Source organism: Lynx rufus, unplaced genomic scaffold (genome assembly GCF_022079265.1).
Source record: "Lynx rufus isolate CCGP_SWC_20201006 ecotype Redwood Valley unplaced genomic scaffold, mLynRuf1.p SCAF_2, whole genome shotgun sequence".
Classification (NCBI taxonomy): Eukaryota; Metazoa; Chordata; class Mammalia; order Carnivora; family Felidae; genus Lynx; species Lynx rufus.
The window spans coordinates 134,066,079-134,084,044 of record NW_025814834.1 but is presented as its reverse complement, the minus strand read 5'-3'; positions in this window follow the sequence as shown (position 1 = coordinate 134,084,044).

Here is a 17,966-nt window from a genome sequence, read left to right as displayed (position 1 = left end):
GCTCTCTTTCCTAAGGGCCCATGTCTGGTCCATTCACATATCCTTTGTCATAGCAGGTTCTAGGAGAATATGCTAGTCTCAAAGCAATAGCAATAATCTCCTGCCTCTACACCAAGCAGCTAGTCAGCCTTTTTTCATCCTCTAGATAGACGAGGTGAGCATCTGCCTCCAGGCTTGGGGCACCACTAGATAGCTGGACGTTCTAATGTGAGTTCAAATAAGGTTGTAGGACAATAAGGATAAATGAAGCAATGAAAAATAAAAGCAGTGAACTTAGATGTCCTTCTTTGAATTTTGTTCTTTATAATAAGTACAGAGGGTCTGACTTCTAATCCTTAAAATTCAAGTGTGCAAAAGTACTAACTTTATTTTTCTATACATAAACAATTTCTATTCTGTGCCCCCCTCCCCCCTGTTTTGCTGGGTAGTAAAAATAATCTTGGTCAATTTAGAGTAATCTCAATCATTTTAGTTACTTACCTTTGTACCTACAAACCCTTCACCGAGGTTATATCTAAGTTGCAAAGCTCTTAGTATCACATAATTAGAAAGTTTTATATGGTTCTTAATGGTCACTTCACACTAATTTCCATCATAGGGTACTTTTTTTCTCTTCTATATTTTCTGTCATTTGCCCTTGTGTATGACAGCTGCATCTTCCTCTTCCTCAAAATAACCCCTCCTACCATCTGTTGGTTCCTTGCTCCCTCCCTGTGCTGCTCTCAACTTAATGGAAAAACATACTTTTGCTCTCTAGGCTATATTAAAGGAGCAAGAGATTCTAAGAAGCTATCTTAGAGCTGTGTCTTGAATACCCCATCCATCTGTACTCTTTTGTTCCTCTCCATGCAAGGGGGAGAGTGTATAGATGAGGGTAGAGGAAGAGTAGGGTAGATACAAAGTATACAGCTTGACATGTCTCTAAACTCCACTTGAGAAATATCAGGTCTCTTAGAATCCCAAATTTTTGAGATTGATCTATTGTTAATTCCCATTAACCCAATAGTTGGGGAAACAAGGTACATAGACTCTCTTATCAAGTGATCCACCAATATCAAAATGCTCTTTATCCTCTGCTTCTTGTCCTCTTCTCCAACAAAAAATTTTTCTTGGTGGGTTGGGAAAACTAGTTTTGATTGGTATAGTTAGTTTATTTTTGCACCTTGGCTTTTTTCTCCTATTTGCTTTGTGTGTGTGTTTTAAAAATTCCTTTTTATTTTTGCATTTGAAAGTCAAACACCAATACTTTCATTTTATTGTTGTTATTCTATTGTTTCATCCCTTTTCTAGGATATAAGCTCAGAACACCCTGGTTGCTGCTAGAATTGGGGACAGGGTTGAGAGGGGAGCGTAGGGTGGGGGAGAATACACCATATAATAACCAAAATATCAGGAAAAATGTTTCAAAATATTATATTGTTACATAATGACCAGGTTAATTGGGTTTATTAGAAAAGAGCTATATAATTTAGAGTGACAATTTCATAAAATGTTCTATTATTTATTCTTAAGTAAAAATCAATTATTTTCTGAGTCTTAAGTAATTTATGTCTAAAATAAGTCTTCTGTTAAATACTGGGTGCATTATCAATCTTGAGGCAATTATTAAGGATTATTAAAACAAATACAAATGGAAAAATTCAGTTTCTTGCATAAAGGAGTGCCTAATAAAATGTATTTTATTAATGATAAATATCACAATCTGAACTTTTATTATTTTCTCACCCATGTAACTGAATACTAAAACCCTCAGTTTGGGGCGCCTGGGTGGCTCAGTCAGTTAAGCGTTGGACTTCAGCTCAGGTCATGATCCCATGGTTCATGGGTTCCAGCCCCATGTTGTGCTCTGTGCTGACAGCTCAGAGCCTGGAGCCCACTTCTGATGGTGTCTCCTTCTCTCTCTGCCCCTTGCACACTTGCACTCTCTCTCTCACAAATAAATAAACATTAAAAAAAGATTTTTTTTAACCCTCAGTTTATCTCACTCAATCACTGAAAGGTCTAGTCAAATAAGTTTCCCTAAAACCTATGAAATACATCTGATATTAATTGTACTTGTTAAGTGTGGTGATCAATATGCCCAAATTCTTCCAAATTGGATGTTGTATATACTTTCATATGGGATTCCAAAATTATCTGAAGATTTCTGAATTTTTAAATTATTCAATTATAATATAATTAGGCCTAATTGAAAACCATTTTGGAAAGGATACAAGGTAAAATTATTACATATATATGTAATTATATATATTTCTGTAACTCTATGTAATATTTTTACCCTGCATGTTTTCCAAAATCACACAGACGCCCCAGCAATTTAATCTTTTTTTTAAATAAATTCTAATGTTAGTTCCTAATTAAGGAAAAATTTGAATACTGCTCTTCCTTAACACATGCTACAAAATAAAACCCCATTTCAGTGATTCTGTAGTCTGCTCTTAAGAAAATCTAGAAAAAGAGTTGCAATGTGAGTCAAAGACAGAACACTGAAATTGATTCATATTTCACAGAGATCTGCAAAACTGTGGATCTAGATTGCAGCTCTTAGCCACTAGCCAGCTTTGCCTGCATTTCCATGATAGGCTCTGTCTTCACTTTTTAAAATACTAACAGGCTTCTTGTGGGTGGGATCAAATGACTGCCCCTCTCCCTTCACCTGTGAAATTTCAGAGCCTATTTGAAAAGGGCCATTGTTTCCCAGGAATGCCAGGCCTAGTCCAGGAAAGAAAGTCTTCATTTCAACAGGAATTTGGAGCCTGCCTGAGAAGGCCAGCCAGTTTACTTGGTGAAAACCAGCAATTCATTCAAGTTCTGAACAGTTACTATCCTGGCCTTACTCTCTTACTCTTAACTCCTAAGCTTTATGACAAATGTGGGTTTTTCCCCCTAAATTATAGGTGCGTGCATGTGTGTGTGTGTGTGTGTGTGTGTGTGTGTGTGTGTGTGTGAGACAGCAGAAAGAAATAAGTGTGTACGCAGTGTAGCATGCGCATAGGCAGTGAGCTGATGAAGGAAACCTCTCTCATCAGTGAGCTGCAGCCATGAGTATGAGACATAGGTTCCTCTGTTCCAATTTCTGCCCCTACAGTTACAGCACTTGACTACATTAATGTGACTAAGCTCATATGTTTAACAAGCATTTTGAAATAGGTTCCCAATAAAATATATTTGCACAAGAATACAAAACAAAGATATAATACTTGCATTCAAGACCTGGACAGAAAGCTCCTGTCTGAAGCATATCAAAAATAATTTCTAAAGTAAAATTAGGACCAGAAGCCAAAAATAATACATTGTTTTAAAACAAGCAAACAAACAAACAACAACAAAAACAAAACATCTCGTACAGAGATACAGAGTCACATCTTTCTTATTACAGTCTACAGGGGCTGACTAGGAATTTACTACCTAAAATTCCTACTGTTTAGAGTTCTCTGACATTTTCTACAAAATGACTTGGACATTTTCCAAGATTTGTTCATTCTACTAATCAGATATTTAAGTTCACAGAATCCTTATTAAGAAAATCTACTGCTGCCCCTCAATAATTTCAAAACATCACCCAAGCATTCAAATAGACTAAAATGTAAAAAAAAAAATTAAAAACAATAATAATGTCAATGAACTTGAAAGCAAAACACTCACCCTTATGTGTGTTTATTAGCAGAGAAGGAAGTAGTGATGCCAATACAGCCTCAGGATAGGATTTTGGAAATGTTTTTTCAAGACAAGGGCAAGCAGTGTTAAATATGAACTTACATTAATTTCTTCATTCACAACCTTCATTATGGAAAGCTTTTTATTTTATTTTTATTTTATGATTCTTGACACAACCCAGGTTTAATCTCTCATTTAACAATAAAGTACCATTAGTTTGTGATAAATTACCATGTAATTATTTCCAAAAAGAATGTTCTAATATTAGAAAACAGAGTTAAACAAAGGCTAATCAAGTCAAACAATGACATTTTTTTCTTTGCTTCTCCTTCGTCAGATGTTTCCTGTGATCTTGTGAAAAACCTGATGTTGTAACATTATTAGTCATTGGACTTTAGGAAAGATGGGGCACAAAAGGAAGCTTGTCCTTTTGAGACCTGGTTTTGAATCGGTTACAGACGACAGAAAAATACTCTTTTGTGGCTGCTAAAGTTCAGGAATGAATTCTGGCAGTCTTACCCAATTCCCTAAAGCAGAGTCCACATTACCAACATCTAATTGGCAGGCTTCGCTTGTAACTCCCACTAGGGGCCAGGGTAATGAATGGATTTAGCGAAGGTGTCCTGAGTCATCTGTAGAGTGGCTGGTCTGGACACTGAGGCTCTTCCTTATAAACTCCCCAGACATGTCACTCAAGGAAAAGAGAGAGGCCTAGGAGTTTGTATAACAGTGACAGACTCGGCAGTTTTATTGAATTGTATTCCTAAAATGCTTATTTTCTTTATTTGATCTAGAAAAGCAAAGGAAATCTTAGGAAAGAAAACATTCTTGTTGGATCACTTCATTCCTATATTTCCATTCCAAAATCTTTTATATTTGACTTGAATATGACTATAGTTGAATGTGACTTCCCCTAGGCCTATGACAAGTTATTTTTTAGGTAGTCAGGGAAGAAATTTGGCCCATTTTTGCCTAGAAAGCAAAAGATTAAGGGTGACCCAAAAGTCAGATTCCTACTCTGACAAGGTGAGGTTCTAAGAATAACATTATGTAATTTCTTTTTTAGTCCTTAGGCTTGCTCTATGAGGATTTACTTTCATGCATTAAGTAACTTTTATTACTATATTATTTGTTTACTCCCTCTAGTTCTATATATATCAATAGCATTAAATATTTAATATTAATTCATTTTTATCTTGTTAAGTCTTTAAATCATTTATGCCAAATTCTATCTGAAATATTTTTATATCTGCCTCTTTAGCAAAGTTCCAACAGTCTCCCAAATCTGGCAATCAAGACTAAATACTGACTACACTTCAGTGGTAATACTACTGTCTAGTTGAAATTAGAGAAGTAGGGAGAGTTGAGAACAAAAACAAAATGGCAGTCATGCCAAAAATAATGACTGAATGTTGAAGAAAGCACTCTCACTTTCTATCAACAGACTTATGAAGAAGTAATATTATTTATTTTCTTAGCAAACATTTTCAACATTGATTCCTCTTGAACTAATTCATAAGGCATTGTAATCTAATAGTTGCACAGAATTATGTCATGAGATCATTTTCATCCTTTGTTATGTTAAGTCCCTTCTCTTTCTTGAAATAACCAATGAACATATACACTACATATACTACATTTTTTTAAATGAATAAAAAGATAAAGAGAAGTTTCAATAACAAAATCCACATTGCAAAGTTAGGTGCTTTGAACTTTCTCATCACCTTACCAGGGTTTCCGCATGGGCAGCCTAAAAGACAACTCAGCAACTGAATGGAACTGCAAACAATGGCTCCTTCACAAGTGGGTCTTTAATTGATTACGGCTGTGTTTATGGAAGCAGAAGAGAATTTACACAAGATGACAGATTCCCTTCATTTTAAGGGGGTTTTACTGGCATTCGCGTGGTAAGGGTGGTTTCTCTATTGACTAGTCCTGTTCTTTCCCCACATATACCCACCTGATAACTACCCATATGAATGAACATTAAAAATGATTACTTTATACCACTTTTTATTAGAAATATCTCCTCAGGTTTTTGTTTTTAATAAAGTAAAATTTAAACTTTATAAGATATAGCTTGTGCTTAGAGAATCCAAACAAGGTCCTGCTTTCATCTATCTTTTTGCTGTATATTCTTATAAATATTATACAAAATATTAGACAAAATAAACAACAGAAAATTCTTAAAACTAAATTTAATGGGTCTTTCTTCTTTCAATTTGTTTAAGAAACTGCAGAGATGGGAAATTTTAAATCATATGATGTGACTCTCTCACCCAAGTAGTAAGATTTACTTTCATCATTTAATTATCTAAAAATTTCTGATTTAAATTTTTGTTACATTTTTATAATGTCTTTATGCAAGGGAGTACTATGGTCTTTCTAGTAATTTGGGGCACACACAATTTGAGATTTAGCTATATTAACCTGTAATTCCAATATGCTTTTCATTTGTCTGTTAATAGTGACCTCTACAGGTCTACTATAACAACAACATAGTATCTGTAGGTAGCTGCTCTGAGTCAAAGGTTTATCCAATGAAGAACAGTGGTATAATTGTAATATTAAGTTTAAAATATTAGACGCACTGTGCCAGTTTATATTTTAAATCTTTAAACCCCACACAAATCAATGGGTTCCATAAATATCTGTGTATTCCAATTTAAAAACAAAGTGATATCTGACAAGGTCTTAGCTGATTTATTCAAAAAGATTAATAAATTTTGATAACTCCAAAGAAGAAAAACCTAAAATGTATGTTAATGGCAATATTTTTGTTATGTAAAATTAAGGAAAAAAACATTATATTATGGGTATGACTTCTTTTTCTAAAAAACGTGTGAACATGAGTTGATATAAAAGAATAAATCTGTCTTACCTTAGAGCATTAACAGCATATTCTTCCTCATTCACCATGGACTTCTTTCCAAGCTAAAAGCACAAATGAGTACTTGTAAAACTTTCTTATTTTTAATAGATTGTATACATTTATTTTATTAACACAGTATTAATTCATTGATTTTAAATGACAATATACTTTGATAAATCCATAAAAGATAAAATTTCATTGTTTGCAGTATTAAATTTTGTAATTATATACAAGTAAACTGGGAAATATTTCAATATTGATTAAGTTACAGTTACCATTATGGATATTCAAGGTAAAACTTTCTGACTCAAGTCAGCCAAAAAAATTAATCAATCCAATGACTAGTTTTCAATCCAACTTCTTAGTTTTAGTTATTTTCCTCTATTTAAACTAGACATTCTAATGAACACTTGAAAAGTATAAATTAATATATTGTAACTTTCTGACGCCAACCTCTTATCTTTCCATTCATTCACTTATCTTTTAACTCACTGAGTGCTCAAGATTATTGATATATCTTTATTTTCCCCTTGCTATGGCCTAATACTTCAAACACTTTCTTGTCAACATCTTACACTCCTTGGCACTTTTCCATTACATACCAGTAGGCTAACATAATCCTAACTTCAATGATACCTTTCTGTCTGATTTACGTAGGCCTATTCTCAGAGGAGCTTGGCAATTATAGAATATGTTTGAGCTATAATGTCCCCAGTAACAAACCTGCAGGTGGCAGTAGTGCAGGGAGACCCTCCCCCAGGGGATCAGTGAAGGACCAAACCCTTGGATCCCTAAAATTTGGAGTTATGGAGCCTAGCCACAGACTTGACATAAAGCACAGGAGTGCTGTGCTGCCTGGCAGGCGGACAGTTCAGACGCAGGCAGGGTGAAGGCAGGGTGAGGCCAGGGACACACGGAAAAGTGAAAGTCTGCTCTTCCGTGAAGGCTTCCTGAAGGGTGGTGGGCATGAGCTCCCCACTCAGGGGTCAAGCAAGCAGGGCAACGCCATTTTCACCCTGTCCATAGCACTGATCAAAGTCAGGGACAAAACAGTGCCGCCTAGTGGAGGCAGGAGCTACCTACATCAATCCCCCTGCACCCTGCAGGCGTGTCTACACTGGGGCAAGTCCCTCTGAGAATCAGCCTCTTCCCCGGAAGACCAACACAAACCCTCTGTATGCACCAAGTCTTCGGATCATAGAGCACTGCAAAAGCTTTAGCTCTAGGGGAAATAGTATACAGCTTCCTTTTTATTTTTATTTTACTATTATCATTTTTTTAAATTTTATTCTCAAACTATTCCAAAAAACAGAAAAGGAAGAAAAACTTCCAAATTTATTCTTTGAGGCCAGGAATACCCTGACACCAAAATGAGATACAGAATCCACTAAAAAAGAGAACCACAATATCACTGAACAAGGATGCAAAAATTCTTAATAAAATATTAGCAAATTGAATCTAATATTAAAAAACTCATTCACATGAGCACCATGATCAAGTGGGATTTATTCCTGGGTTTTAAGAATGGTTCAATAATTCAAATCAATCAATGTGACACACCACATTAATAAAGGAAAAGAACCATATGATCCTTCCAATAGATGCAGAAAAAGCATTTAACAAAGTTCATAATCCACTCATGATAAAAACCCTCAAAAAAGTAGGTTTAGCTAGAATATACCTCAACATAATAAAGACAATATACAAAAACCCACAGATAACATCGTCCCCAATAGGGAAAAACAGAGCTTTTTCTCTACCATCATAAAACTGATAAAGACAATTTATCAATTTATCAAGAAATCATAAAATTGATAAGACATGGATGTCCATTCTCATCTCAGGGATGTCTTATTTTACATAGTACCAGAAGTCCTAGCCACAGCAATCAGGCAACAAAAAGAAACAAAAGGTAGCCAAATGAGCAAGAAGAAGTCGAACTTCCAGTATTTGCAGATAACATGATACTCTATATAGAAAACCTGAAAAACTCCACAAAAAACTGCTAGAACTGATAATACAAATTCAGTAAGTCGAGGGATACAAAATCAATGTAGAGAAATCTTGCATTTCTATAACCAATAATGAAGCAGCAGAAAGAGAAATCAAGGCACCAAATTGCGCCAAAAACTAAAAGAGATCTAGGAATAAACCTAACTGAAGAGGTAAAAGATCTGTACTCTGAAAAATATAAAACACTGATGAAAGAAAATGAAGATCACACAAAGAAATGGAAAGACATTCCATGCTCATGGATTGGAAGAATAAACATTGTTAAAATGTCTATACTACCCAAAGCAATATACACATTTAACATAATCTCTGTCAAAATACCACAAACATTTTTCAAAGAGGTAGAACAAACAACCCTACAATTTCTATGGAACCACAAAAGACCTCAAATAGCCAAAGTAACCTTGAAAAAGACAAGCAAAGCTGGAGGCATCATGATTCCAGACTTCAAGCTATATTACAAAGCTGTAGTCATCAAGAGAGTATGGTACTGGCACAAACACAGACACACAGATCAATAGAACAGAACGGAAAACCCAGAAATGGGCCCACAACTATATGGTCAACTCATCTTTGGTAAAGCAGAAAAGGATATCCAATGGAAAAAAGACCATCTCTTCAACAAATGGTGTTGGGAAAACTGGACAAGTCATGCAAGAGAATAAAACTGGATCACTTTCTTACCTCATACACAAAAAAATAAATTCAAAATGGATGAAAAACCTAAATGTGAGATAGGTAACTATTAAAATCCTAGAAGAGAACATAGGTAGTAAACTCACTGACATCGGCCATAGCAGCTTCTTTCTAGATATGTTTCCTGAGGCAAGGGAAACAAAAGCAAAAATAAACTATTGGGATTTCAATAAAATAAAAAGCTTGTTCACAAAAAAAGGAATCAATCCGCAAAACTAAAAGGCAATTGACAGAATGGGAGAAGATCTTCACAGATGACATATCTGATAAAGGTTTAGTATTTAAAATATATAAAGAACTTATAAAACTCAACACTCAAAAAATGGATAATTCAATTTAAAAATGGGCAGAAGACATGAATATAGATTTTCCCAGAGAAGACATACACATGGCCAACAGACACATGAAAAGATGCTCAACATCACTCATCATCAGTTAAATACCCATCAAAACTACAATGAGATATTACCTCACGCCTGTCATAATGTCTAAAATCAACAACACAGTTGTGCCTGGGTGGCTCAGTCAGTTAAGCATCCAATTCTTGATTTTGGCTCAGGTCATGATCTCACAGTTGGTAAGATCAAGCCCCACATCAGGCTCTGTGCTGAAAGTGTAGAGCCTGTTTGGGATTCTCTCCCTACATCTCTCTCTGCTCCTCCCCTGCTCACACATGCACATGCATGTACATGTATTCTCTCTCTCTCGAAATAAATAAATAAACTTAATAAAAAAAACACACAAGAAACAACAGATGTTGGCAAGGATGTGGGGAAAGGGGAACGCTCTTGCTCTGTTGGTGGGAATGCAAACTGGTACAGCCACTCTGGAAAACAGTATGGAGATTCCTCAAAAAGTTAAAAATAGAACTACCCTATGATCCAGCAATTGCACTATTAGGTAATTTCCCAAAGAATACAAAAATACTAATTCAAAGGGATACAAGCATCCTGATGTTTATAGCAGCATAATCAACAATAGCCAAATTATGAAACAGCCCAAGTTTTCACCAACTGACAAAGGAATAAGAAGTGACATATATATTATATCTATAATATATATATAATGGATATTACTTAACCACAAAGAAGACACACATTTGAGCTCATTTTAGAACTCTGTGTGTATGTGCATGTGTGTGATAATCACCAGGTGTAGTACTGAAGTGATGAATAACTATATTGTACACATGAAACTAATATTACACTGTTAACTAACTGGAATTTAAATAATAAAAACAAATAAAATGAACCATGTGACTAAAAAAAGATAAAATATTATAACTCAATAATTATCATGTACTTTTCATATCAAGTTTGGGTCATATTAAAATTTTTGTGAAAGTTCAAAAACATAAAGTGTCTTGTAGTCACTATTAAAAAAATAAAAATAAAAAATGAAAAAACAAAATAAAAAAGGGATTCTGTCAAAAAAAGAAAGGAAATAATAAGATTAAAAACAAAAACAGATGATGTTCAATAAAAAAAAAGTTGGTCTTGCAAAAATTTATAAAATCAAGAAAAGTCATAAAATTGATCAAGTAAAAAGAGGGAAGGCCCAAATAAAGAGGATTGGAAATGAAATGGGGACATAACTAATTGCACTTGCTGCTGGCATTAAAATTATAATAAAAGATATAACAATTATTTTTACAACAACTTTGAAAATAGGTGGACTAGAAAAATTCCTAAAAACATCCTACTGAATCTGAATCAAAAAAGTGAATGAAAATAGAAAAGTGCTACGATTATTTTAAAAATTGGATCACAATTAAATCTTTCAATAAAGAAAACTTTAAGCACAAATAATTAGGCCAGCAAGTTCTATCAAACATTTAAGAAACAAATAATTATAGGGGCGCCTGGATGGCTCAATCAGTTAAGCATCTGACTTTGGCTCAAGTCATGATCTCACGGTCCGTGAATCTGGGCTCCGCATGAGGCTCTGCACTGACAGCTCAGAGCCTGGAGCCTGTTTCCCATTCTGTGTCTCTCTTTTTCTCTGCCCCTCCCCAGCTTGTGTTCTCTCTCTCTCTCTCTTTCTCAAAAATAAATAAATGTTTAAAAAAAGAATAAATAGGGGTGCCTGGGTGGCTCAGTCAGTTAAGCATCCGACTTCAGCTCAGGTCATGATCTCACAGTCTGTGGGTTTGAGCCCTGCATCAGGCATTGTGCTGACAGCTCAGAGCCTGGAGCCTGCTTCAGATTCTGTGTCTCCCTCTCCCTGCCCCTCCCCTGCTCATGCTCTGTCTCTCTCTGTCTCAAAATAAATAAGAAGCATTTAAAATTTTTTTTTAAAAAATAATAATTATAGTCTTTCACAAATATAATTTTAGGTATAGAGAAAAGAAGCACCCCCATTTTCCTTTATGAAGCTAATAAAAACTTGATAACAAACATTACAAAGACAGTTCTAGGAAGTAAACTGTGGCTTATTGAACTCACAAACACGCATTCCAAAATTATAAACAAAATATATCCAAACTGACTCCTACAATGAATTTTAAAAATAAAATATTGTAGGGTGCTTGGGTGGCTCAGTCAGTTGAATGTCTGATTTTGATTTTGGTTCAGTTCATGATCCCAGGGTAGTGGGATTGAGCCCCACAATAGACTCTGCACTGAGCGTGGAGCAAGCTTCAGATTCTCCCTCTCCTCTCTCTGACCCTCTGCATCTTTTCCCTGATCATGTTCTCTCTATATAAAAAACAATTTAAATTAAATTAAATTAAATTAATTAAATTAAATTAAGTTAAATTAAAGTAATTGTGATCGGTTAAGTTTATTCTAGAAGCACAGGGTAGTTTTAAAATTAGGACTAAAAGTTTCAGAAAGATCGTCACACTCAAGTTTTTAAGCTGGAAAACAATTTTCTGAAAATATAATGGTACTAGCAACAAATGTTTATCAGGATAATAAAGATTATTACTGGCTTGGTCGGAAGATGGCAGTGTAGGAGGACACTGGGCTCACCGTGTCTTGCGGATCACTTAGATTCCACCCACACCTGCCTGAATAACCCAGAAAACCACCAGAAGACTAGCAGAACCAATTCTCTGGAGCTGGCGGGAGGGAGCCGGGGTGGAGGGGCAGCCCACCGGCAAAGCAGAGCCCCCGTCTGGCTTGCAAAAGTGGAGGGGCCAGACAGAGTGTGTTCTGAGAGCAAACAGGACTTAACATCTGGAAGGTTATTGGTTAACAGCTCTGCTTGGAGAACGGGAGGGCTGGAGGACAACAGGAGGGAGAGTTGTTGAGCCCGGGACCACAGAGCTCAGCTTGGCGGGGAACAAAGGCGCTCACCAGCACCATCTCCCTCACTCATCCCCCAGCCAAATCCCGAAGGGAACAGTTCCTGTCAGGGAATTTGCTTCCACTGCGCAAACAGCCAACACTGTGCTTCTGCGGATCTATCCCTCCAGCGGCAGATCTGACTCCCTCCCAGTGCCGCAGGGCCCCTCCTGAAGCAGATCACCAACGGAAAAGCGAGCAGAGCCTGCCGCTCCGCCCCCTTGCACCTTGCTGATCCACCCCAGCTAATACGCCAGATCCCAAGCACCACAAGTCTGGCAGTGTGCAAGTAGCCCAGATGGGCCACACCACCCCACAGTGAATCCTGTCCCTAGGAGACGGGAAGAAAAGGTACCCACCAGTCTGACTGTTGCCCCAGCGGTGGGCTGGGGGCAGACATCGGTCTGACTGTGGCCCCGCCCACCAATGCAAGCTATTCAAGACAGCACAGGTGAAGTGCCCTGCAGTTCCGCACCACTCCAGGGACTATCCAAAACGATGAAACGGAAGAATTCCCCTCAAAAAAACCTCCAGGAGGGGCGCCTGGGTGGCTCAGTCAGTTGAGCGGCCGACTTCGGCTCAAGTCAGGATCTCGCGGTCTGTGAGTTCGAGCCCCGCGTCGGGCTCTGTGCTGACAGCTCAGAGCCTGGAGCCCATTTCAGATTCTGTGTCTCCCTCTCTCTGACCCTCCCCCATTCATGCTCTGTCTCTCTCTGTCTCAAAAATAAATAAACATTAAAAACAAAACAAAACAAAAAACCTCCAGGAAATAACGACGCTAATGAGCTGATCAAAAAGGATTTAAACAATATAGCAGAAAGTGAATTTAGAATAATAGTCATAAAATTACTCACTGGGGTTGAAACAGTATAGAGGACAGCAGAGAATCTATTGCTACAGAGATCAAGGGACTAAGGAATAGCCAGGAGGAGCTAAAAAAATGCTATGAATGAGCTGCAAAATAAAATGGAGACGACCACGGCTCAGATTGAAGAGGCAGAGGAGAGAATAGGTGAACTAGAAGATAAAATTATGGAAAAAGAAGAAGCTGAGAAAAAGAGAGATAAAAAAATTCAGGAGTATGAGGGGAAAATTAGAGAACTAAGTGATGCACTAAAGAGAAATAAACTACTCATAATTGGTATTCCAGAGGAGGAAGAGAGAGGGAAAGGTGCTGAAGTTGTACTTGAAGAAATAATAGCTGAGAACTTCCCTGATCTGGGGAAGGAAAAAGGCATTGAAATCCAAGAAGCACAGAGAACTCCCTTCAGACGTAACTTGAATTGATCTTCTGCACGACATATCATAGTGAAACTGGCAAAATACAAGGATAAAGAGAAAATTCTGAAAGCAGCTAGGGATAAACGTGCTCTAACATATAAAGGGAGAACTATAAGACTCGTGACCGATCTCTCTACTGAAACTTGGCAGGCCAGAAAGGAATGGCAGGAAATCTTCAATGTGATGAACAGAAAAAATATGCAGCCAAGAATCCTCTATCCAGCAAATCTGTCATTTAGAACAGAAGGAGAGATAAAGGTCTTCCCAAACAAACAAAACTGAAGGAATTCATCACCACTGAACCAGCCCTACAAGAGATCCTAAGGGGGATCCTGGGAGACAAAGTACCAGAGACATCGCTACAAACATGAAACCTACAGACATCACAATGACTCTAAACCCATATCTTTCTATAATAACACTGAATGTAAATGGACTAAATGCACCAACCAAAAGACATAGGGTATCAGAATGGATAAAAAAACAAGACCCATCTATTTTTTGTCTACAAGAGACTCATTTTAGACCTGAGGACACTTTCAGATTGAAAGTGAGGGGATGGAGAACTACTTATCATGCTACTGGAAGTCACAAGAAAGCTGGGGTAGCCATACTTATATCAGACAAACTAGACTTTAAATTAAAAGCTGTAACAAGAGATGAAGAAGGGCATTATATAATAATCACAGGGTCTATCCATCAAGAAGAACTAACAATTCCAAATGTCTATGTGCTGAATACAGGAGCCCCCAAATATATAAAACAATTACTCACAAACATAAGCAACCTTATTGACAAGAATGTGGTAATTGCAGGGGACTTTAATACCCCACTTACAACAATGGATAGATCATCTAGACACACGGTCAATAAAGAAACAAGGGCCCTGAATGATACATTGGATCAGATGGATTTGACGGATATATTTAGAACTCTACATCCCAAAGCAACAGAATATACTTTCTTCTCAAGTGCACATGGAACATTCTCCAAGATAGATCACATACTGGGTCACAAAACAGCCCTTCATAAGTAGAGAAGAATTGAAATCTTACCATGCATACTTTCAGACCACAACGCTATGAAGCTTGAAATCAACCACAGGAAAAAATCTGGAAAACCTCCAAAAGCATGGAGGTTAAAGAACACCCTACTAAAGAATGAATGGGTTAACCAGGCAATTAGAGAAGAAATTTAAAAATATAGGGAAACAAACGAAAATGAAAATACAACAATCCAAATGCTTTGGGATGCAGCGAAGGCAGTCCTGAGAGGAAAATACATTGCAATCCAAGGCCTATCTCAAGAAACAAGAAAAACCCCAAATACAAAATCTAACAGGACACCTAAAGGAAATAGAAGCAGAGCAGCAAAGCCACCCCAACCCAGCAGAAGAAAAGAAACATTAAAGATCAGAGCAGAAATAAACAATATACAATCTAAAAAAAACTGTAGAGCAGATCAATGAAGCCAAGAGTTTGTTTTTTGAAAAAATAAACAAAATTGATAAACCTCTAGCCAGGCTTCTCAAAAAGAAAAGGGAGATGACCCAAATAGATAAAATCATGAATGAAAATGGAATTATTACAACCAATCCCTCAGAGATACAAGCAATTATCAGGGAATACTATGAAAAATTATATACCAACAAACTGGACAACCTGGAAGAAATGGACAAATTCCTAAACACCCACACACCTCCAAAACTCAAACTGGAGGAAATAGAAAGCTTGAACAGACCCATAGCCAGGGGAGAAATTGAATCAGTTATCAAAAATCTCCCAACGAATGAGTCCAGGACCAGATGGCTTCCCTGGGGAATTCTACCAGACATTTAAAGCAGAGATAATACCTATCCTTCTCAAGCTATCCCAAAAAATAGAAAGGGAAGGAAAACTTCCAGACTCATTCTATGAAGCCAGTATTACTTTGATTCCTAAACTAGACAGAGACCCAGTAACAAAAGAGAACTACAGGCCAATATCCCTGATGAATATGGATGCAAAAATTCTCAATAAGATACTAGCAAATAGAATTCAACAGCTTATAAAAAGAATTATTCACCATGATCAAGTAGGATTCATTCCTGGGATGCAGGGCTGGTTCAACATTCGCAAATCAATCAACGTGATACATCACATTAATAAAAGAAAAGATAAGAACGACATGATCCTGTCGATCAATGCAGAAAAAGCATTTGACAAAATTCAGCATTCTTAATAAAAACCCTCGAGAAAGTCGGGATAGAAGGAACATACTTAAACATCATAAAAGCCATTTTTGAAAAGCCCACAGCTAACATCATCCTCAATGGGGGAAAAAATGAGAGCTTTTTCCCTGAGATCAGGAACATGACAGGGATGTCCACTCTCACCACTGTTGTTTAACATAGTGTTGGAAATTCTAGTAGCATCAGCAATCAAACAACAAAAGGAAATCAAAGGCATCAAAATTGGCAAAGATGAAGTCAAGCTTTCACTTTTTGCAGATGACATGATATTATACATGGAAAATCCGATAGACTCCACCAAAAGTCTGCTAGAACTGATACATGAATTCAGCAAAGTTGCTGGATACAAAATCAATGTACAGAAATCAGTTGCATTCTTATACACTAATAATGAAGCAACAGAAAGACAAATAAAGAAACTGATCCCATTCACAATTGCACCAAGAAGCATAAAATACCTAGGAATAAATCTAACCAAAGATGTAAAAGATCTGTATGCTGAAAACTATAGAAAGCTTACGAAGGAAATTGAAGAAGATATAAAGAAATGGAAAAACATTCCATGCTCATGGGTTGGAAGAATAAATATTGTTAAAATGTCAATACTACCCAAAGCTATCTACACATTCAATGCAATCCCAATCAAAATTGCACCAGCATTCTTCTCAAAACTAGAACAAGCAATCCTAAAATTCATATGGAACCACAAAAGGCCCCGAATAGCCAAAGTAATTTTGAAGAAGATGACCAAAGCAGGAGGCATCACAATCCCAGACTTTTGCCTCTACTACAAAGCTGTAATCATCAAGACAGCATGATATTGGCACAAAAACAGACACATAGACCAATGGAATAGAATAGAAACCCCAGAACTAGACCCACAAAAGTATGGCCAACTCATCTTTGACAAAGCAGGAAAGAATATCCAATGGAAAAAAGACAGTCTCTTTAACAAATGGTGCTGGGAGAACTGGACAGCAACATGCAGAAGATGAAACTAGATCACTTTCTTACACCATTCAAAAAAATAAACTCAAAATGGATAAAGGACCTAAATGTGAGACAGGAAACCATCAAAACCCTAGAGGAGAAAACAGGAAAAGACCTCTCTGAGCTCAGCCGTAGCAATTTCTTACTTGACACATCCCCAAAGGCAACCGAATTAAAAGCAAAAATGAACTATTGGGACCTCATGAAGATAAAATGTCTCTGCATAGCAAAGGAAACAATCAACAAAACTAAAAGGCAACGAACAGAATGGGAAAAGATGTTTGCAAATGACATATCGGACAAAGGGCTAGTATCCAAAATCTATAAAGAGCTCACCAAACTCCACACTCAAAAAACAAATAACCCAGTGAAGAAATGGGCAGAAAACATGAATAGACACTTCTCTAAAGAAGACATCCAGATGGCCAACAGGCACATGAAAAGATGCTCAACGTCGCTCCTCATCAGGGAAATACAAATCAAAACCACACTCAGATATCACCTCACGCCAGTCAGAGTGGCCAAAATGAACAAATCAGGAGACTATAGATGCTGGAGAGGATGTGAAGAAACGGGAACCCTCTTGCAATGTTTGTGGGAATGCAAATTGGTGCAGCCGCTCTGGAAAACAGTGTGGAAGTTCCTCAAAATATTAAAAATAGACCTACCCTATGACCCAGCAGTAGCACTGCTAGGAATTTACCCAAGGGATACAGGAGTACTGATGCACAGGGGCACTTGTACCCCAATGTTTATAGCAGCACTCTCAACAATAGCCAAATTGTGGAAAAAGCCTAAATGTCCATCAACTGATGAATGGATAAAGAAATTGTGGTTTATATACACAATGGAGTACTACATGGCAATGAGAAAGAACGAAATATGGCCCTTTGTAACAACGTGGATGGAACTGGAGAGTGTGATGCTAAGTGAAATAAGT